At 36.8% G+C, this 24,823-nt stretch overlaps 1 pseudogene; it reads left to right on the top strand.

Moving 5' to 3' along the window:
* Positions 1 to 21,480: 21,480 nt before the first annotated feature.
* Positions 21,481 to 22,659, top strand: LOC110195633 (eukaryotic initiation factor 4A-I pseudogene; annotated as a pseudogene).
* Positions 22,660 to 24,823: the final 2,164 nt, after the last annotated feature.

Genomic DNA, 24,823 nt, shown 5'->3' on the forward strand with positions numbered 1-24,823 from the left:
CTTAGTGATGCTTACAATGAAGAATATTTTTAATAATCGGTATTCAAACCAAATAACTTTATTTAATGCATCACTTATTTAGTCCATTTCCCTTTCTGAAAGCAAATAGATATCAATAATATCATTAACAGACCTTCCAAAGAACTTCTCTTTCTTAAAAATAACCATCTCCTGAATGGATCTATTTCTGAGAATTTTACTTTTGCTATTCATACCAAGTTTATTTACAATATCTGTGACTTCATAGATATTAGGATTTGTCTGTGTCTCCATTTTTCAGATATTCCAATAATTTTTAAATTATCTCTCCTGGATCTATTTTCCAGGTCAGTTGTTTTTCCAATGAGATATTTCACATTGTTTCCTATTTTTTTCATTCTTTTGATTTTGTTTTACAGTGTCTTGATTTCTCATAAAGTCACTAGCTTCCAATTGTTCCTTCTAATTTTTAAGGAAGTATTTTCTCCAGTAAGCTTTTGGACTTCCTTTCTATTTGGCTAGTTTTGCTTTTTAAGACATTCTTCTCCTCACTGACTTTTTGGACCTCTTTTGCCATTTGGGTTAGGCTGTTTTTTAAGGTGTTATTTCTTTCAGTATTTTTTGGGTCTCCTTTAGCAAGCTGTTGATTTGTTTTTCATGATTTTCTTGCATCACTCTCATTTCTCTTCCCAGTTTTTCCTACTTCTCTTACTTGCTTCTCAAATGCCTTTTTCAGCTGTTGCATGACGTAGGACCAGTTCATATTTTTCTTGGAGACTTTGGATGTAAGAGCTTTGACTTGTTTGTCTTCTGCTTGTACATTTTTTGATCTTCTGTGTCAGTAAAGAAAGATTCTATGGTCTGACTTTTTTGCACCTTTGTTTGCTCATGATCCCAGCCAATTACTTGAAATATAAACTCTTTGTTAAGGTGGGGGTCTGCTTCCAGTGTGGAGAATGTACTGTCCCAAGCTTCCAGGATTTTGTGCACCTGTTTTCAGAGATACTTCTAGGGACCTGTAAATTTTCAGTTTTTCCAAGCTGCTATGATCAGGGGAGAGGTGTTTATTCCTTTCCTGAACTGTGCTCTGTTCTTGAGTGACCACAAGGACTCTTTTCTGAGTTGGAACTGTGAGAAGGATTTCCTTTCCACCAGCACTACAAGCTCTACCACGCCAGTGCTCCTTTTAGCCCCAGAACCACCACTCAGAACTGTTACCCAGATCCAAGCACAGGCAAAGCAAGAGAATGTTTCCTCAGTACCAGAAAAGAGATCCCTGCAATCCTTTTCTGATCAGCCACTAGATTCCCCCTCAATCTGTGTGCTGGATGCTCTGGAAGTAGCCCCCACCCAGGGCTGGACATGGGGACTGGGGGGACGAGATTCTTTCTCGCTACAGTCACATAATTTTGCTACCGACCTTCTAGTTTGTCTTTGGCGTTCATGGGTTAAGAAGTTAGGAAATCACCACAGCTGCCCATGATTCAGTCCTCTGAGGGCTGTTCCAGATTCCCTTAGATCTGTTTTGCCTGTGTAGCCATGCCAAACTGTGGTCCTCTCCTCACCTGGTGTGATATACCTTTCCAATCAGCCATCCAGGTTGTCTTGGACTGGAAATTTTTTTCACTATGTCTTTTTGTGGGTTGTGCTGCTTTAGAATTTGTTCAGAGCCATTTTTACAGGTATTTGGAGGAGTTTGGGGGAGAACTCAAACAATTCACTGCTTTTACTCCACCATCTTTTCTCCGCAGCCTATATCTCCATTTTTCCCATCAGTAAGAAGTGATGTTTGACTCTGTGTACAGAGGTACACAGAGCTACTGTCATACATAAGGTAGTTGGGTCAACTGACATGAAGTATTGTACACCTATCCTGTCAGATAAAGTTATCCTCAATTTTCTGTGTACTCTTACCACTTATTTCCCTAATGATTTGCCTGATTTTCCTAATAGCTTAGGCCAGTACATGAGCATCATTCTTCTCTCCTGCTCTTTTTATTTATTGAATCTTTCCTGAATAAAGCATTGTGTAATAGAATGATCAACACTTGGAAGCAGCCAACCTGGGTTTAAATTTATCTATAATTGTGTGACTTTAAGTAAGTCATTTAAGTTTTCTGGGTCTCTCCTATTTTTAAAATCTTTATTATTAAGGGATTAAAATGGATGATCACCTAGATCCCTCTCAGCTTTAAATTCTTTTATCCTCTACCATTTATCCATTATGCATACAACAGCTTTGGTGTATGCCTCCCAAATAGCCCAGTAAAAAGGACTTCCAGTTGTTAAATATCTTGTTTCAGTGGTTAAGGCAACATGGCCATTTTATTTCTACCTAAATATCTTGAAAGTTAATAAGATAATGTTTGCACTCTGTGGTGGAAATAAAATAAATACCTTGTTTATTTAACATTTTTAGAGATAATTTCCAATTGCTCAAGGAAAAAAATACTCTCAGAGCAACCAGAACCATTTATTGCATGCACAAACACACTACATATAAGATTGTTTTTTCTTTTTCTTTCTTTCTTTCTTTCTTTCTTTCTTTCTTTCTTTCTTTCTTTCTTTCTTTCTTTCTTTCTTTCTTTCTTCTTTCTTTCTCTCTTCTTCTTTCTTTCTTTCTTTCTTCCTTCTTCCTTCCTTCCTTCTTTCCTTCTTCCTTCCTCCTTCTTCCTTCCTTCCTTCCTTCCTTCCTTCCTTCCTTCCTTCCTTCCTTCCTTCCTTCCTTCCTTCTTTCCAGGAAACCTTGTTGAAGCATGGCTGTCAACATTCTTGCCTGATTTATTATCACAAATTGAGTTATCATAAGAAACTTTTCCTGTTACTAATGTTATAATGATGTAACCTCACCCACTCCTTTGGCTTCAAAGGAAATTTGATTAGGCCCAACATATTGAAGAAATGCCTTTTATACATTTGATCCAATGATGCATTATCAGTAATGATAGTCTCATGTGTAAAGCATAGAGAAACGTAAACGAGTGCCTCCTGGCTTTCCAAAAAAATACAATGCATAATGAAATTATGTTCAAGTGTAATTTTTGTTTATCAAAAATGTGCATTATCAGTCACAATTATTTAAGTAGTATAACAAGGATTCATTTTGCAAAATCTATATATAAAACACATTATCTATATATCTCATTTCTAGTTTATAAATTAAATTTATAGATTTTTCTAAAAGTGAGCCACATATTCTATCAGAAGCTAATAGGGGACAGCTAGGTGGTGCAGTAGATAGAGGACCTGCCCAGGAGTCAGGAGGACCTGAGGTTAAATCCAGCCTCAGATACTTAACACTAACTGGCTATGTGACCCTGAGCAAGTCACTTAACCTGATTGCCTAGCCAAAAAAAAATTAATAAATGATGTTCTGTTGTTGCTGTTTGTACTTTTTTGTTTGTTTGATCTAGACCCATAGCTTCATCAGTCTGTGGAATTCCTGGTCTGGAAAACTTTTTTTTTTTAAGCAAAGTAAATCTGTAACTACTATGTAATTTAAGGATTTGTCTTGTATTAACTGAATGTGATATAGGAGGAGCAGGGGAAAAAAAAACTAAAACAGAAATATGATATAGTTATACCTTCAACATGATAGGGGTTAGGGTACAACACCCCAGTGATATGGAAAAATTTGTGTAAACTTTTTTGGTCCTCCCTTTGTACTAGAGAAGAAGTCTGATTTTTTTTTCTTTTTCTTTTATGGGGTATTTACAGTACCTTATTGTAAAATTTGGATTAAGTATTTGGTCATAGGCTCTGTGTTGTCTGCTGGCCTTCATGTGTCAATCTACTGCTTCTGCAAAATTGCCCCAAAATTCCCATTTAATTTTTTATGCCAACTTGGCATATATTAAAACTGTGATGGGAAAAGTTGTGATGTGGAAGGCATAACTATAAAAACAAAACAAACAATATCACAGGTTCCTAAATGGGGCTGAGATAGTCCTAGGGATAACCAAGACCTGGAGCTAAAAATCAAATTCACTTGGGGACTGAGGCCAAATCTTTGCAGTTCACAGTGGGTCACTCAATGTAAAAGGGTCACCATTAGCAGAAACAGCACTAGAAACACCAGGCCTACAGCCGAGATGATACTTCCTTCAGAGTCCCTGATCCACATCACAGCCCAGGGAGAATTGACTTGAACCATTACCCTCTAAGTCTGCTCTGGCCCACCAGCCAGGAACCTCTTTCTCTATGGAAGCCTCATTGGGAGAAAGAGGGAATACAAAATCTTTGTCCAGTGTTACAGTCTCTAAGGAACTGCTCCCATTCTTTCATGAAGGCTGATTAGATACTTTCATTCCCTCCTTTTAGCCGGAAAGCAAATCCACCCCAACAATGTCAGTCCTTGCTCCTCTAAGCTTTCCTGAAAAGGAGTTGTACAGTTATCATTATGTCTTGTACTGACAGCAATGGGGAGGAACTACTCAAACTTACATTACCATAAGCAATAGGCTTCCATGGTCTACCTTTTGCCTCTGCATGTTCCAGTGCCCATTCTTCTGCCACTGCTGCTAGGAACCAGTCTTCTCTTCTTTGCAGCAAGGCCCAAGTCTTTCTGCCTCTGCCTAAAACTTTCTGCTGTGTTCTGGTGCTGGAATTTGACCACTCTGTCCAGATTTTCTGCTACTACCTCTGTCTGGTACAAGAGAAGTGCCACTAATGGGGCCTGAGCTCTTCTGCCTCATGCTGGGACACTGTTACATCATGGTGCTCACACCTGAGCACTCTTGTTATGCCAGTAGTGGAACCCAACTCTGCACCACTCTGGCAGTCTGACTCTTCTCTATGCAGAAGGATTCCTCTGGTCTACTGTGTTTTTTAGGAGTGCTGAGGTGCTCCATTGCTGGGGTCTGACTCTGCTCTCCTATGCTGGGAGAATGATACAAAACAACACACACACACACACACACACACACACACACACACACACACACACACACACACACACACACACCAAGGACTCCTCTAGGCCAATACTTGTATCCACTGTTTTTGTTTTTTTGTTTTGTTTTGTTTTGTTTTTTCTGGAGTTAGAGAAATGCTCCTAGGGACGGACTTCCATGTCAGGGGTCCCTGAATCAAAGCTCCAGAAAGAGAATAGTTTTATTGCAGAATGGGAACTTTTTAAACTAATGAAGCACCCCTGCTAGTCTCAACTAATTCAATGTGGTACTGTTAACACATTTGCCCATGGCCTCAATTCCAGAAATGTCTCTAGGGTCCTGGGGAGAATTTAGCATTGTCCTTTCAAATATCTCCCCATGATGGACTGCACCAAAAATCAAAATAATCCACATGACAAAACTCTAGTTGGTCTCTTTAATGTCAAAATTAAAATGAATGAATGAATGAATGAATGAACAAATAAATAATAAGCACACACAACTCAAACACTTTCCTCAGTACAATTGTTAGATGATCCTAAATTCCAGCGATCTGCTTTGCTTTTCATTCTCTCATTGTTGGGGTTCCTCAGGCCTCCCTTTGCTGGCTGACTGTATTCATAAACAGTTATAGGACAGAGGGCACATGGCTGAGCTGCATTCTCATTTCTGAAAAGACATTCAAAAGCAAACAGTTTACACAAATATGAATGACTCCCATAAAGCTACTAATGTCCTTTCAAAAGGATTTCTTCTAGCCAAATGGGCAATGGTGTCCATTACAAAGGTATCTAGTACCAACTAGAGCTGGTTCTTCTAAATTTGTCCTTTTCCAATGGGGGTAAAATCATTTTTGTCTATCTCACAAAATAAATCACTGCAGATTAATTTGAAGGTAAACAGAGTCCTGAAGAGGTCCTCCAGTACCACTTGGAAGTGCCTCAAATTACCAAGCTAGAAGGTTCAACAAAGCTCGATGTCCTATAACACACCTTTATCACAATTAAGGAAAAATAAAGAACCCACAATCAAAGGTGCTACCAGAAAAGGGAAGGCCAAATGAGGTTCATCATCTTCTTTATTGCCCATCTCCAATTTCAACAATCTCATCTTGTTCCAATCCTGCAAGAATATGTGCCAATTACTCTGGGTAAGGCCTGACTCAACACAATCTCCCAGTAGATTAGATTCAGTATTAAAATAAGATTAGCCACTCATGGGTCCTTCAACATTTGCAGAAAAGAAAAGAAAAGAAAAGAAAAGAAAAGAAAAAAAGAAAAGAAAAGAAAAGAAAAGAAAAGAAAAGAAAAGAAAAGAAAAGAAAAGAAAAGAAAAGGGAGATTTACTTAGCCATAGCAGGAGAAGGCTATTCAATAAGAATAGACATTAAGTACCTTGCAATGATTTAGCTGAGTCAAGCTACCTTACCTGTGTTAATCATCCTAATTCACCAGGTGAATATCAAGGTTCCTTGGGCACTTATCTGAGCTTTTTTGGATTCAGGTGATGAGGAAGTGATATTTATAGCCTAAGCATTTGGTCCTTGGCATCTAAGTGGCTTAGTGAATAGGGAACTGGCTCTATAGTCAGGAAGCTTGGAATTCAAAATCAGCTTCAGACACTTACTATTTGTGCTACCTTGAGAACCTCTGTCTGCCTCAGTTTCCTCAAATGCAAAATAGGAATAATAACAATAATACCTATTTCCTAGGATCATTGTGAGGATCAAATAAAATAATATTGTAAAGTGCTTAACATAGTGCCTACCACAGAATAGGCAACTTAATAAACGCTTACTCCCTTCCTTTGTTCTCTTGAGTCAAATAATTAATATTTTTAAGTTTTATTTAACTATTTCTAGTTTTCAACATTTGTTCCATAAGATTTTGAGTTTTAAATTTTCTCCCCCCCCACCCTCCCCCTTCCCCAAGATGGCATTCGATCTGATATACCTCCACATATATGTTCATATTAAGTGTATTTTCACATTAGTCATGTTGCAAAGAAGAATTAGAACCAAGTGAAGGAAACATGAGAAAGAAAAAACAAAACAAAACAACAACAACAAAAAAAGAGACAAATGCATCTGCATTCAGACTCCAAAGTCTTTCTCTGGATATGGATAGCATTTTCCATCATGAGTCTTTTGAGCCAAATAATTCTTAAAGAATGTGTCAATATCTTTTGAGGAGATGGAGATTGCAATAGTTGTTTCACCAAAACCTGACTAGACAGAGCCAGATATCTATGTAAACACTTCTGATGGCAAAAGTAGGGATTCTTGCTACCCTAACTCTTCCCAGTTTAAGGGATGAAGGCTGACAAGGGGCAGGCAGTTGGTGTTTAGATTCAGTTCTTAACCATCTTGTAAGCTCACCAAAGGATCAGTGCTCAGTACTGGAGACTTCCCTCCATAAGATAAAATATTTTCTTCCCCTCTATTCACTAATGCATGGTAAACAGAGATCTCTCAGTTTCTTGGATTTTTTATCAGAAGCACAGAATCAGAACCATAGAATTGAAGGTGAATTTGAAGATCAACTAGTTTAACCCCTATATGCTATATGAAGTCCCTCTTCAACAAGGGTCCTTAACCTTTTTTGTGCTTTGGCCTACCTCTGGCAGTCTGGTGAAGTCTATGTTCTCCTTCTGGGAATCATGTGTTGAAACACACAAAAATAAAATGCAGAGGAAACTAACTGATGGAAACATGGTTATCTATCTCTCCATATCATTTTAATTTTAGATGTACATGTAGGTGTAAGCATAGAAATAGATAACAAACAAGTTAAGACTCCTAAGTTAACAACTCATGCTTTGCAATATTCCTGAGAAAGGCTCAAACGGTGCCTGTTTGCACCTTCTAGTAGTGGGATATTCACTAACTTATAAAGCATAGCATTCCATTTTGATGTAGATTTCTTAACAGGAATTTCTTTATAATAAGTATAAATATAATAATAAGTAAAAATACCGATTTTTTTTTTCTGTTGATGGGGGTAGGGAATTCTTTTTTCTTCCTTCTGATCTGTACAGAACAAAAGTTAATCCTTTATCTAAATAATGGCCCTACAAGTAGGATAACTGGGAAAACATAAACACATCCCCAACCTTCCATTGCTGTGATAGTCCAAAGAATGCTGGCTCTATCTGCTTGAGAACTAAAAGGCTCATTTTGTATCATTCAGGCTCCATGCTTGACTCTGAACATAATTCCTTTCCATCCCATTTTAGGGAAATTTTCACTCTTTGTAAATATAAATCCTGTCATACTTCCCGCCAGATGCTACCTAAAATCTCCCTATTCTTAATGACAGTGATGGAAAACCAACTAAATGCTTCTATATACAAACTTGTTCCCTGCTCATAAAACACATGACCTTCAGCTGCCTCACTTTACCACAAGGATATTGAGATGAGGTCAACCTATAAATTCTGGGTTTTTGCTAGAAGTGAGAGAGTTGGAAATTGGATATGCCAAGTCCAAAGGCAGCCTCTTCAAACAAGATCATCATTGACACCTTTCTTTCTCCTCCTATGGCCTAAGAACCATTTCACTTAGGGTTCAGGTACTGATTTCTATGGCATCTAAAATGAAAATAAGCATTATAGCTAGCATTTATATAGCACTACACAGTTTATAATAAATACACTATACGTACTATTTCATTTGATATTAGAACTCTAAATGACTTGCCTACAGTCACAGGAGGGAAGCTAGGTGGCTCAATGGATAGAGTGCCAGGACTGGAATCAGGAAGACCTGAGTTTAAATCTGGCCTCAGACACTTTACTAGCTTAGCTGTGTGACCCTGGGCAACTCACATAACCCTATTTGCCTCAGTTTCCCCATTTGTAAAATGAACTGGAATAGGAAATGGCAACCCATTCTGGTATCTTTCCCAAGAAAACCCCAAATGGGGTCATGAAGAGTTGGACATGACTGAATAACAACAGTTTCACACAGCTAGTAAGGATTCAAACTCCAAATCCAGTGTTCTACGCACTGTGCCACCTAAGTAACTGGAAGCACAGTTTTATCTACTACCACTTTCTTGCAACTGAGAGTGATCCACTTGAAATCATCCTCTCAACTGAGAGCCAACTCTGAGCATTTTCCCTAAACCCTTTGTTGTTCTTCCTCCCCATTCACAGGTATTTTGTTTTAGGTCTGCAGCCTCGCTTTGAGTAAATTAAAATATGCCACAATAAGGAGCCAATCATGTTATGCACTCCTGGTCTGTCTGATTCTTTTGTGAAATCCCTTTAAATCTCACAGATGCTGCCAAGGACTGGATAGGCACATTTCCCATTCTCTAGTTTTCCTCAAAGTTCACTGACGATAATTCACCAATCGCATCTATAAGTTCGTTCACTACCCGGGGTGTAATTCATCCAGAACAAGAGACATAAATCCCCCTCACCTGGCAGATATTTTAAAATGCCATAGTTTTCATAGGTAGCCAATTCCCTACCCACTTCCTAAACCTTCTTGAGATAGTGATGATGGTGATGCTGATGGTGTAAAAATATATGCTGTGTAGAACAGAGAGGCCAATTCTGAGAAATTAGGATAGTGGTTTGGCAAGAGAAGTGAAGGCATCATCCTCTCTAAAGCCATAAAACAAGGGGCTGAATTTAAGGTCTCTGGGGGATGCACGTTAACAGGCTGCCAGCTTACAGGCAGGTGCACATCAATAACCTGTGCTAGAGGAGTGGGAAGTAGCCAGGTCTGTATAAGGAGGCTGTTAAAGCCCAGTTAACATTTACTGTGGTTTTGTGACAGAGGCTAGCAGAGAAAGATTTCTAAAAATAATAGGTTGATTTTCTCCTTCTGTGACTGAAGAGGAGCATTCTATAAGGCCAGCCACACAAAAAGCATAACTGGTGTTCTCTGCCACCTGGGCAAGGGAATAGAAGTGAAAAATCTCCTTTTGGTGCATTTTTATTACATATATTATACATATTACATATACATAGTATCCACATGATCTATACATATCATATATATATCTATATATCTACATACGGAAATGGAGAAGGGGGGCTATGAATATAAAGTGTCATTTTTCACCTCCTACCCTCCCTCCTCTCATTTTGTAGCATTTTCAGCATCAGTAAGAAAAATGAAAAACGGATATCTACCACAGTGCTGTGTTTTCTTAGTCACAAGATAGTAGATCCGGAGCTGGAAGACACCTCAGAGTTCATGTAATCTGACTCTCATTTTGCTAATCAGACCCAACAAATTGAATTGACTTGCCTAAGGTCATACAGATAGCAAGGGATTGAGGAAGGATTTAAACCCAAGGTCTTTGTCTGCAAAGTCATTGCTCTTGATTTTATGCCTTACTGATTCCTCATTCCTTGCCTTTTGATAGATAGGAAGGAAATAATCTTTTACCACCAAGACTACATGCTGACATCATTAACTGACTTCATGAATTTTAAAATATGTATTTATAAATACCAACAGTTAACATGTGTTGCTGTTTATTGTTGTTCAGTCATTTTTTAAGTAGTGTCTGACCTTTTGTAACCTCATTTGGGATTTTCTTGGTAGAAATATTAAAGTTGTGTGCCATTTTCTTCTCTATCTCATTTTACAGATGAGGCAACTGAGGCAAATAGGGTTATGTGACTTGCTAAGGATCCCACAGCTAGTAAGTGTCAGAGGCCAGATTTTAACTCAGAGAAATGAATCTTCTCAATTTCAACTCTGGCACTCTATCTACTGTACCACCTAGCTGCCCCAAAAGTTAAAATAAAAACAGTCCACATAAAAGCACATACATTACAGAAACCTCCCCAACGCTACCACTATCTTTACCATCAATCTTTCCTACAAAAAATAGAAAGACAAAATCTAATATCAGAAAGTTTCCAAAATGGTATCTGCTAACCTTGAACATCTCGCCCTAGTTTTTCTTGTTGGAGAGAAGTTATATGAGAAAGTCTATAGTAGCATCCAAAGAAAAAAAAGGACATAGAGAATTCAAGTGTTCTATTTTATCTTGGGCTCCAAATGGCTCAACAATGGAACCCATATGTCATGTACTCTGAAAGAGAGTCACCTTCTGGAAAAAAAGACATTTTCATTCTGTGACAGCAGGGGGGCCAATTCCCTACTCAGAATTTCTGAACTAGAATAATGCCAATAAGAAACCTGTCTAGACATTTGCTAAAGAACACTTCCTTTGCAAAATAAACTTCTTTCTACATTTGCATAATTGCTAGATTTAGTTTCATAATATATACCCTGGAACTTGGATCATAGATTGAAAGCTAGGAAGGACCTCAAGCATCCTCTAGTTAAATCTGATTTTAGAGATGAAGAACCTGTAACCTTGAAAGCTTCAATGAGCAGAGCAAGGTCACATAGCTAGGAACCATTAACAGTGGGATTTAATCTTAGGTCCTTTAACCCAGTTCCAGAATTTGTTCTGTTATACCACACTGTTCTTATGCAATTTGTTATTGAGGAGAATTGCATGGAAGGGAAGTATCTCTTGGACTCTATCCAGGTTTCTCCTGAAATACTAAAGGAAATTTGTTATAAGGCATTTGCCCAACAGATAGAATTATCAGGAGACAGAAATTCCTGATGCTGTCTCTAAAGGATTTTCTTGTCACTGTACTATTGCTTTACAGTTTGAGTTTAATGGAATATTACTGCAACGTAACAAATGATGAACGTGCAAAATACAGGTAGGCATGGCAAGATTTCGGTGATCTAATATAAAGGGAAGTAAGAACCAAGGCAGCTAGGTGGCACAATGGATATAGTGCCAGACCTGGAGTCGAGAAGATTCATCTTCCTGAGTTCAAATCTGGCTTCAGACACTTACTACCTATGTGACTCTTGGCAAGTCATTTAACCTTGTTTGCTTCAATTCTTTATGTGTAAAATCAGCTGAAGAAGGAAATGGCAAACCACTCCAGTATCTCTGCCATGAAAATGCCAAGTCAGGGTCACGAAGTATCAGACACAACTGAAAAATTACTGAACAATATTAAGAACCTAGAAAACAATATACACAATGACAACATACAAATGGAAACAGCAATAAAAATAAAACTTGAATAGCATGTAGCTACAATGATCAAGCTTGACCCTGAAGAAGAAATAAGAAAATATACCTCAATCCTTCTTTGCAAAAGTGGAGGAATAGACACCCTGGCCCCTCAGGGACATCCCTGAACCATGAGGGGAAGAGGTAGCAAATCTCTGGTGATCTGAGTCACCTCTGATTATGGGAGTTGAGAGTGGGACTTTTAAGAACTCATATTAAATACATAATATTAAATGACTTGCCCAGAGTGACACTACTTAGAAACATTAGAGGTAAAATTTAAACCCAAGTGTTCCTGATTCCAAGCTTGCACAGAATAGGCTCCTAACAACTATTTACTAAATGAATAAATTTACTACATATTAAGCATTTCTTTTTCCTTACCATAAATATAGCACAATTTAATTATAATAGTATTACATAATAATAACAGCTAACATTCATATACCTTCCATTATGTTCCAGGCACTGTTAAATACTTTATAAATATTATCTTGATCATTACAACAATATGGGGAGGTGGGTGCTATTATGATCCTGGAGGGAAGGTATGAGGTAACTGAGGCAGACAGAGGTTAAATTACTTGTCCAGGGGCAGACAAAAGGAGGTATCTGAGACAGGATTTGAAAATAAGTCTTCCCAACCCCAGGCCTGGTGCTCTATCCACTGTTAGAATGAAAGGTGTTTCAGTGGCCAAAAGGTTTAATGAGATTCACTGAAATAAATTAGAGAAAAAATTGTTTTTAAAACGTATTTTTTTAAGAACTTAAAACATGAAGTTAGCAAAATATGCTCCACTTGACAGGATTGCCCCATTCAACATTATGATTATTCCAAACTCCAAAGTTTTCAAACTGTTGTTTTCTAAATGTTTCCATCATTTTATATCATTATACATTGTTTTGGGGCTTTTTTCCCCCTTATTTCAATCTCAAACTAAATAATTTGGCTTTGGATAATATTGAATGATTGGTCCAAATCTTGACTAATTAAAAGTTTTTCTGATAAGAATATATAATTAACTTAAAAATGAAATCTTCCCAATTAAGATTCTTCCCAAAGCAAAATTTACAAGCAACTTATCAAGTCTTCCAAAATGGTTTCTCTAATGGTGTGATTATAGGGATTTGAATAGGTATGACGAAGGCTTCTGTGGATGCTTTGGCAAATTTTCAGATGAAAATCATTCAAGATTTTCCTGGCATTCAAAAACGCACAAAATAACCATAAGTGGTATCATATTGTCCAAGCTGCTTTCATCCCCAGAGAATGAGATAATGATCAGATTCAGGCAGGATGAGAAACATGTGCAGAGCTGTCATCTGTTAGGGACTCTTTCTTGCCCAGATTGTCTGAGGGGGCAAAAAAATAATGATGCCCCACCCACAAACCATAGCTGATCTTGTAGTGTGGATTTGGAAAGTATACTTATGCTCAGGTCAACAATCTCAGTGTTTCATCAAAGAATACTTGCCTGATGATTTCTCATACTGACCATGTGAGAAAAATAATTACAATCGTTACCTGATCTTCAAAAGGGGAAGGAAGATAGAGAAGGCATGCTGCTTTACTAATGTTGCCCAGAATGGATAGAATAAGAAATATAATTTGTCCTTTGTCTCTAATATAGAGTCAAATAGATGTTCTAAAAGTGTTCTTTGTCTATATAGCAGACACACATAAAGAGACTGAATATAAGTCACCCATGGAATGTATGTCATATGGGGAAGTATTGTGGTTTAATGGACTAGACTTGGTATTAGGAAAATTTAGATTAAAATCCTTCCTCTGATGCTTACTAGCTCTGCATAATAAGGGTAAATTACTTAACCCCTTTGAAACCAAATTTCTTGACTTATATAGTAGAGGTAGTAATTCTTCTCTTACAAGGTTATTTTTGAGGCTAAAGAATACACACATACACCCACAGATATATACATATACACACACACACACACACACACACACATATATATATAAATTGTTTTCCAAGGTGTGAAGCAGTGTATAAAAAGACAATTATTACTCAATAAAGTTATTTGTAAATAAACCTTGAGAAAATTCATGATTTTTAATTATTAATACTGTTATTGTTAATATTGTCTTTGAATTTTGAGCTCATAGTAAATGCAGAAAGGAATTCTTATGATAAAGCAGATATATAGATGTATCTTTACCTCTTTTACCCTTAATACCATTCTAATTAACCCATATGTTGTTTCCTCTATCCCTATCATAAATGTTCTCTCCTGGTAGTTCAGAATGAAAACTGCAAAACAAATTATGGGGAACTGAGCAGTGATATGGCAGTTGAGGAGAAAATTTTAACATTCACATTCCTGTAGGTACTTTGAGCTAAATCAGACTGAAAAGTACACAATTACTACCTATTCCAAGTTATAATGAGAATGAACTGTGTCATAACAATCCAAGGGCTGTACTAACTAGGATTTTCACAGTTCTACTTATATAGTACTAATAAGTTCAAGAAAAAGGCAACTTTTTGAGTATAAATACTACTCACTTCCCCATACCTACTCCTCAGGGACATGCTGAACATACATCATAACTTGTATGTGAAGTGTTTATATGATTGCAAGAAATATGGCATCACCTCCAAGATCGTAGGGTCTTCTTTGAGAATGGACAAACAACAACAATATATAACACAAAGGTATGTTTTATACAATGTAATATAAATATAAATAAGTATGCTTTTATATAAATAAATTAAATAATAACTATGTTCAAATGCACATGTAGTTATTTATATATTTGTATATGCATATATTTACTTATATGTTTATAACAGACGTGTGTAATATATTCCAATGTCCCTGAAAATAATAGGCATGGGAAAGTGAATAATATGCCCTGTTTTTACAATAATAGAAAGAAAGGTAAACTGAAATGAAAATATTTGACTAAGATAACTTATTTAACTCAATAGTTCATAAAATTGTACTCCATTGTTAAGATTGTGCTAAGTTCTGGGAAAACAAAGAAATCAAAAATGGCCCCAGTCTGTAAAAGGCTTATATTCTAAAGGGGAATGCAACATGCACATAAATAGGCACATAAAAGAAATGTAAAATGGAAAGCAACCTTAGATGGTAAGCTAGTAACAGCTGGAGACTCAGAAAGGGCTCCTGCAGAAGATGGCACTTGAGTTTAGTCTGGAAGGAAGCCAGATAGAGATGAAGAGGGAAGGTACTTCAGACAAGGAAGACAGCTAGTACAAAGGTATGCAGATAGAAGATAGACTTTTGCATATAAGGAACAGCAAGGAAGCCAGGATGTCTAGGTTAGAGAGGAGAGGAGAAATGTAATTTTTTTTTCAAAAAAGCACAGTTGTGAAGAGATTAAAAATGTAATAAATCATGTATATAAAGATATCACTAATTGTATAAAATTCATTAAAAATACAAGGCATTTTAAAAAATGTTTGAAATGATAGAATGCAATGTTTCCCTGACTAGTGACAATAGATTCTTTAAAAGTAAATTGGGAATTATATGTAAATTATTATAAGTGAAATCTCTATATAAATCTGGTTGCTGGGAGGAATTAGGAATCTTTCAGTTAGAATCACCTTTGTTCTAAAACTTCAGTGACCCAAAAATCTATTCACAATCATGGCAGTAAGAGATTTGAATAGAAATATAATTCATCTTTTTACAAAGATTCATAGGATATGTGAATTGCAAAGGACTATAGACACTGACACAAATTACCTTTTTGGTATTTGGTACAGGCACACTATTCACTTAATAAAAAGGAGTCATCAGCATAAAGAAACAATGATAAAAGGATGGAAATGGAATACTACCTCAATTGTGGAAGGAAGATGACTTTTCTGCTCAATGAATAAAAAGAATTACCATGGGCATACAAATGTGATTGTTTGCATTAACATGTCTACAACAAATGGTAAACTTAAACATTGGGAAACTATGGCAAATATGTTAGTTAAAACACACATGCGTACATACATATATACATGTTTGTGTGTATGTGTGTATGTATGTATGTTTGTGTGTATATATATATACACTTATACACACACACACACACACACACACACACACACACACACATATATATATATATATATATATATATATACACACACACTTACAGCTTATATAAATAAGCTTTTGTATTTTTTTCTGAAGTTAATTCCTAGTCCACAGTGGATAAATGGTCAGAGAATATAAAGCAAAACCTCTCAATAGCAGACATAAAAATTTAGTGATCAACTAAACAGTTCTCAAATTCATTTATGATTAAGGAAATTCAAAGTAAAATAGCTGTAAGGTAAAACTTAATATCTATTTGTTTGACAGACAATTGAAATTAATGGAACAATGCTAATGAGGTTTATAGGGAAATATGTATATGCATTAATTGCCATTGAAATTATTACTTTGGGTTTTTATTTTGTTTTGCTTTGTTTTAGAGATTGATCTGCTTGTAAAAGAAAAAAAAACTAAGCATATCATTTATTGAAAAATTCCATTTTGGGAGATGTATTCTGAAAGTATTTTCAGAAAACAAACGAAAACAAAAATGTCTGTTCAAAGATTTTCATGGAAGTACTATTTTTCATTGAAAAAAATTAAAAGGAAGAAACTTAAACATTCAACCATACCAAATGCTAAACATAGGCTATAGTAATTTGATGCAATGGTATGCAATCAAGACTGATCAATATAATAAAAAATAAAGAAATATGGGTGAAAATATGAAATAATGTAGCATTACAAAAATAAGAAAATATGAGATATAATAAATTTACTATTAGAAAAAATGTGAATGAGATCAGATATCTTATATAGACTTAGAGAATTGAAGCATTTTTTGTATTAAATAAAATTATTTAATTCATTGAAAATAGTTGTGATGCAATTGAATTTTTTGTATTGAACTTTAATATTAAATACATTTTGAAAAGAAAGCAAATATTTAAGCCTCTGTGGATATGGGAAAATCACACAGAATCAAATATAGCCTCTTCTTGTTCTACACCCCCCTTGTCCTCCCCACCTTTCTTTTGTTTAGAAAGAAATACTCTAAGCTAGTGCTAACGTACTGTTGCTGAAGTGGAAAGATCTCTGGAGTCAGAGGACTCGGGTTCAAAACCTGATTTACACATTTTCTATCTGCTTTATCTTGGACAAGTCACTTAACTTTTCTGGGGCATCAATTTCCTCTTCCGAAAAAAAAAATGGGGAAGTTGCACTTCTATCCTTTAAGTGCTTTTTTTCAAAATTTCTAGATCTAAAATCCTAGAAACAATTTCACTATTTAGTATTTTCCATTAACCCACTCTATCATCTGCATGAAGAATTACACATGCAACCCAGAATCTCTTCAAAATACAAGGCAAGCTTTAGATTCTGTTAAAACTAAGAGTGAGGCATTATCAGTGAAACTGAGGAAAGGATAAAAAAAATGTTCTTTAGGTGGCAAACTTAAATTACACTGAAGACCTAACACTGCCAAAAATCCTCTCTGAAATCAACATGTCTTTTCCATGGCAGAAAATCAAGCACTTACCTAGTCCTAAAGCCTTTCAGGATTTATATAACCACTATTTTTTCATTATTTTGTTATCTCCACCAAATAGTTGCCTATAAATTGTACCCACATAAATAGAAGATCCCAAATTGCCGCACATAAAATTGATCTTTGCTATTCTCCTCAGAAAGAAGTAGATCTATATGTTGAACAGATAAAAAAAAATTGAAAATTTTCCCTAATGACTGTGGCACTGTTATAGCTGATTGTGAGCTTAACTCATATTAGGTCTTTTCTTACTTTCCTTTAGATGGCTAACTGTGCCTCACATCAGTACTTGTAAACTGTCTTGTCAGAAGTCAGCTGCACTCTGTGATAGGGACATGTCCCAGGAGGAAGAAAGAAAGTTAGTCACTTACCATAGCTCATCAATACTCATTTCCCATGGCCACTGCTGTCAACATGGCAAAAATTCATAAGTTCTCTTTATTACATGGATTGAGTTATGGGGTATGCCCATTAATCAGCCTCAACCAAGTGAGGAGGTACATAAGAGTTATGTTAAGGGAAGAGTCAAAGAACACCAAGTGCTTATAGGAGTTCTAGCATCATCCAATATTATTGTGTGATGCAGGAGAAAGAACACTGACATTGGATGTGGAAGAATCAGGTTTGCTGCTTGCTAGATTTGTGAGCTAGTTTCTTCCCTTCCCTGGGCCTCAGTTTACTTATCTGCGAAATCAGGTGCTTGGATTAGATTGACTGTAGGAACACATACTTCTAATTGAAAGGCATCTTAGAAATCATCAAGGCCCAGAGAGGCAATGTAATTTCCTTAGTGAAGCATAGGAGTTAAATATCCGATAATTACAATCAGTCAACTAATATTTAATAAGTACATGTTATTTGCTAGGCATTGTGCTGTGTTGGGGTTGCAAAGAAAGTCCTTGTTCTCAAGGAACTCCCAGTCTAATGAGATCAAAGGATTATAGAGTTAGAACCTGAAAGGATCTTAGAAACCATCTAGTCAATCTCCTCATTTTACATACATGGAAAATGAAGTCCAGAGAGTTTAAGCAGATTAGGATACCTTGAGAGGTCTGTGTTCCCCCTTCTTGGAGGTTGTTAATGAGAGGCTAGAACAAACACTTCCGAGGAATGTTTTCGTGGAATTTTCTTCAGTGTCCTAGTTGGACTAACTGGACAGTGAGTTCCTTTCCAATTCTCAAATCCTGTGATGTTGATATTACACAGATAGTAGACAGAGGTGGAATTCAAACCCAGGTTTTCCAATTCTAATCCTGATATTCTTTCTATGAGAACATTAAACGATATGAAACTAATTAAAATGCATTACATCATTTTCTATGGAAAATGCTGAAACTTTCAATTTGTAATGACTAATCTGATCAATTAACTATCTATATGTGTCAGAGACTGTGCTAAGTCTCTGCTGATAAAGAGACTAGACTTCTGATGATCCACCACAGAGACTACAGGAAGTAACTACCAATCCCACATGCACTTAATAAGAACTCTGATTCCTCCTTCCCCAATACTATTATTAACAGTGAGTGCAGTGACTCACTTATTCCTAACCTGGTAGATCAGACAACAGGTGCAGGGGAGCAGAGATGGCTTCTTCAGAGATTCTTGTACACCTAAGGGGTACATCACAGTGACTGGGGTTAAGTGAGGGGTAAAGATTGAAAAGCTGATCATCAGGTCAGAAACTCTGACAATCCTAACTTATGGAGGGATGAATCAATAAGTCAATCAATCACCAAGCATTTATTAAGTCCTATTATTTGCCAAGCTCTTTCGATTCATCAGCCTCCATTAAATTTTCGTCTCTATGTTAATGGTTCTCAGATCTACTCATCTAGTCCTAATCTCTCTCCTGATCTAAAGTCTTGCATCTCCAATTGCTTGTTGTAAGTCTCAAACTAGTTGATCCATAGACATTTTAAACTCAACAAGTCTGAAACAGAAGTAATTATCTGTCCTTCCACACTCTTCATCCTTCAAAACTTCTCTATTACTGTGAAAGGTACTACTTCCCACAATCCACAGGCTCATAACCTAAATGTCATCTTCTACTTTTCACTCTCTTTCACACGTATATACAGACACATACACACACATAGACATACACACACACATATACTCACACATTTGTCTTATTCAATCTATTGCCAAGTCCTATTGATATTACCTTTGTAATTTGTATATGCCTCCTTCTTTCCTCTGACACTGCCACCATCCTAATACAGGACCTCATTACCTCTGTCCTGTACTATTTCATTAGCTTATGGTTGGCTTCTGTGGCTCAATTCTTTCCACTTTCCAGTCCACTCAGTTGATATTCCTAAATACAAGTCTGACCCCATCCCACCATTCAATCAACTCCAGTGGCTCCAGAATCAAATACTAAACCATCTGTTTGACATTGAATTATCTTTACAATCTGAATCCTTTCTACTTTTCCATCTTTTTACATCTTACTTATTCCCACATAGTCTGTGATCTGGTGATACTACCATCTTTGCTGCTCCTTACACAAGACATTCCATCTCCTAGCTCCAGTCATTTTCTTATTAGTTGCCTCCCATGCCTGTATGTCTCTCCCTCTTAATCTCTACACACTGATTTCCTTAAAGTTCCAGCTAAAATTCCACCTTCTACAAGAAAGCTTTCTGAATCCATCTTAATACTAGTGCCTTCCTTCTCCTGAGTAACTCCAATATACACTATATCTAGCATTTTTGTATACAGTCGTTTGCATGTCCTCCCCACCCCCATTAGAAAATGAGCTACTTGAGAGCAGGGACTGTTTTTTGCTTTTTCCTGTATCCTCAGTTCTTAGCACAGTGCCAGTCACAGAGCAGATGCTTAATAAATGCTTAATGCCTCTCTGCTAGGTTCTAGAAACACACACACACCCAAATACATATATATACACACAAAAAAAAAAATACAGAAAAATAGTTTCCCCTTTCGAAAAGCTTACATTCTATTAGGGAGGTGAGAGGAAGTCATTTGTATCTTAGGATTTCTCAGAGAAATTGCTCATAGGAAGAAGCATCTTTTCACATAAGAAGTAGATTTTAAAAGCAAAATGCATCTAATTTGAGCCAAGATCTGAATGTGGTTAATATGGCCACAGTAAAAGGACTGAAAAAACCCCATCTGAACATATAAGACATTTAATAGTAACAACAACAATAATAATATTTATATAGGTCTTTAAAGTTTGCAAAGTGCCTTGCAAATGTCGTCTCCTTGTATTCTCACAACAACCCTGAAAGGTAAATGTTGTTTTATCTCCATTTTACAGGTGAGAAAACTGAAGCTGAGAGAGGTGAAATTAAGGGATCCAGGGTCATACAGCTGTTTAAGTGCTTGAGGCTGGATGTGAACTGAGGTCTTCCTGAGGTCTAGCGCTCTATTGACTGTACTTCCTAGCTGTCCATTTCAATGATGAGACCTCTAATATTTAGCTGGTCTTGAAGAAAGATTGGCAAAGATTATTTTTTTTCCTATTGCCTTCAAAGAGCTTGCTAATTATTTGAGAAGGGGAGTTATTTTCTGTAGTTTCTGTGACACATTTCCCAATTCTGCCCACTCAGAAGATGATAGATTTGCAGCTTAATCTGCTCCAAACCCCTCATTTTATAGAGAAAGAAACTGAACAATGAAGAAGTAGCAAAAAACTAAATAGCAGGACCTGGTTTTAAAGATCTTCTGATTCCCTGTGTCATGTGTTCTAGGAGATACATAAAGGTGATAAAAGAGCTGAAACTGGCCTGTTTAGCTAGGTCATCATGGATCATTCAAGCAATAAGCATTTATTAGGTGCCTATTATGTGTCAGGCACTGTGCTAAGCACTGGGAATACCAAGAGCAACAAAAGGTAGTCCCTGCCCTCAAGGAGCTCACAATCTTGTTAATAGCTCAAGTACATATGGATCACATAGAGTTAGTAAAGCAGACTGTCTCCAGACTTCCCAGGATCATGTCTGTGAGTCAAGATTCCTGATCCAAAGACAATGGCTGACCTTGATGTTGTCATTGAGTAACTGGAATGATACCGTGGATAGTTTTGATGATATAGATCTGTCAGAATCATTTCTTCATGATATATATGCCTATGGTTTTGAGAAGTCATCTATCTTTCAGCAATACATAATTCTTACTTATATCAAGGGTTTTGATATGATTGCTCAAGTCCAATCTGGACCAGAAAAACTGCTACCTTTGCCATTTCCATTTTGCAACGGATTGAAGCAGACTCAAGGGCCACAGAGTCCTTGGTTTCAGCGCTCACTAGAAAATTAGCTCAACAGATCCAAAAGGTAGCAAATGGTACTGGGAGACTACATGGGTGCCTCATTCCATACTTGCACTGGAGAAACAAATATACAGGATAAGGTTCCTAAGTTGCAGGTGGAAGCTCCCCACATCATTATGGGCCCTCCAGGCCATGTTTTTGACATGCTTGACAAGTGATACCTATCTCCTAAATGCATCAAGAGTTTGTTCATGATGAAGCAGATGAAATGAGGAGTTGTGGTTTTAAGGATCTATGACATATTCTAGAATCTCAGTGGCAATACCCAGGTAGTACTCCTGTCATCCACCTCCCATCAGATGTGGTAGAAGTGATCAAATCCTATCAAGATTCTAGCCAAGAAGGAAAAGTTGAAATTAGAAGGCATTTCTCAGTTTTACATAAATGCTAAATGAGAGTAGTGGAATCTAGATACCTTGTGTGATCAATATGAAACACACTATTACCCAAGCTGTTATCTTCATCAATGCCTACCAAAAGTTGGATTGGTTCACTGAGAAAATGCATATCTGTGACTTTGCTGTCTCTGCAATGGAGACATTGACCAAAAAGAATGTGATTTAATCATGAGGGAATTTTACTCAGACTTCAGATGGGTGTTGATTACCACTGACCTATTGGCTAGACATATTGATGTTCAACAAGTATCTTTGGATATTAATTATGATTTCCCACTAGCTGGGAGAATTATATTCATAGGATTGGCCATGGTAGGCTCTTTGGTCGTAAGGGTGTGGCCATCAACATGGTACAGAGGAAAACAAGAGTATCCTTTGAGACATTGAGACCTACTGTAACAATTCCATTGAGGAGATATTTCTCAATGTGGCTGGCCTCATCTGAGAGGCTTCCCCACCTGATTTCACCCAGGGTTCTACTCTCTGGGTTAGGGAAGAGGGAGCTGGCAAGCAGAGGGGAACAAGGGATGAACACCTTTGTCAGTTTTTCCAATTTTCTTTTACTTTGAAAAAATGGTAATTGTCGAGGCAAAAGAAATTGTGAACCTTTAGGTACCTTTTCTTCAGGGAAGGTTTATGCCCTTGTTGTCCCCAACTCCTTCCCTTAATCCAAAACATTAATCCAACCCTTGAATGTTTCAAGCCAGTCTGTCTCCCATTCCCAGCAGCCAAATACCTCTATCTCAAAGGTAGTTCAGGGGCCATGACTGGCTACTCTATTCCATTCCCTGTTCCTGTACAAAATTTGGGCGACCAATTCCCTATGAGGCTGAAATGCCTCAGTGGGTTGGCTCCCCCTCTCCGCCCCCCAGGGAAAGACAGCAGGGGAGAGAAAGTCATCATTTTTCCCCAAGTTTGTATAGCATTTATTGTTTCAGGAAAAGAAAGCATAAAATATTGAATAAAATTACTTGGAAACGGAAAAAAAGGAGGCTATTTCCAAAATGACTTACTATGTCCTCTACCTTCCATGAGATATAAAATTACATCATTTTCTAGCAAACCAGATAAATGGATGAGACTACCAGTGAGCAGGGACCTTAGTCCCAAGCTGGAAGATAACCATTCTAAAATTAGAGAGAAAATTTCCTTGCTATTTATTTAGTGAATAAGAATAAATGTCAATTTCTGTGACTATTTTAGGTAAGTTAAATAGACATCCTATATACTCTTCATTTCTTAAAATATCATATGCATGATCAAGACAGGAGAAAACTGATTAATGAAGAAAACTTGAATCAAAGCATTTGGAATTTTTTAAAATCCATAATTGAGGAGCTTAAAACAGGAATGTTAAGTTGCTGGGTATTTTTTAGTATACCACATGTAATTCACATACATTTCTCAAAGAAATTACTCTTTCTATAATTCCAATTACTTTTAGAAAAACAAAATATGATCCAGATAAATGCACACAGCAAAACAAAATTTGTATGAGGGTCTGTGTGCTGCTTTCTTTTTTAGTTTCTGTATTCCTATTTTGCAAAACAAACCTAAATCTACATATGGATCCAAGCATATGCTGAGGTTGATCAGTAGGGTTAAGGAAGAGCACAAATATCAGGGCCTGAGGGAAGAATTAGGAATAATCTTTGACCCCTGTAGTGATCAGGTTTATATATACAGTAAGTATAATGCTTTATTAGAGTGCTTTTACAAACATATATATTTTCCCTAGGAGGAAATCAAGTGAAATAGTACATTATTTCCATTTTTTAACTGTTCATGAAACAGAGGAGCATTGCTTAGTTGATAAAGTGTTCAACGTGGAATCCAGAAAGAGTTCAAATTCTACCTTTAATGACTCACTTGTTACCTTGGGAAAGCCACTTAAATTCACTGAGCTTCATATACCTCTTTGCGACTTACATTATATATTATCGTGGTCTTTGTTGGCCAAGGGCCTTCTCACACTGACAAAGTCACATATCGTTGATGTACTGACATGGAATAAAATGCACCAATCAGTTAACTGGGACAAGCTCCTGCTTGTCATAATGACTTCCCCAATTCCTTCATGTTTAATCAATTCAATTGGTTTTACAATTTATTCTGATGATTTCTATGCCATTAAGACAATTACACAAATTTGTGTCAATTTGTTCCCTACCAAGAGTGTAGGATATGTCAGAATGATGTTTACTTCCTACCTATCAGTGGATACAAGGACAAAATGAAAGACTCTTCCTTCAAAGAGTCTACCTTCAGCATGAAATATTGAAGGGTAGTTCACTCAACCTCTTGCCCAATGAAAAAAAAATTGCTTTTCTACCACCTCTAACCTAAGATCTCCATAATTTTGCTTTAACACTTCAAAAGATAGAGAGCTTACCACTTTTGGACTAATTCATTCCACTATTTGCACAGATCTCATTAGAAGTATCTTCCTTAGCCAATGGCTTAAATCCAAGGTGGAAAAAGGATTGGGTTTAAGGTTTGGAGAGTGGAAAGGGCTTCTGGAATTGTGTTGGGAAAGGGGAATGGGTGGGAGATTGAGTTCAGGGAGGAGGTTTGGAGATGGAGAAAGGGATTGGGCTAAAAGAGGGCAG

Source organism: Phascolarctos cinereus, unplaced genomic scaffold, assembly GCF_003287225.1.
Source record: "Phascolarctos cinereus isolate Bilbo 61053 unplaced genomic scaffold, phaCin_HiC Scaffold_9;HRSCAF=440, whole genome shotgun sequence".
NCBI lineage: Eukaryota > Metazoa > Chordata > Mammalia > Diprotodontia > Phascolarctidae > Phascolarctos > Phascolarctos cinereus.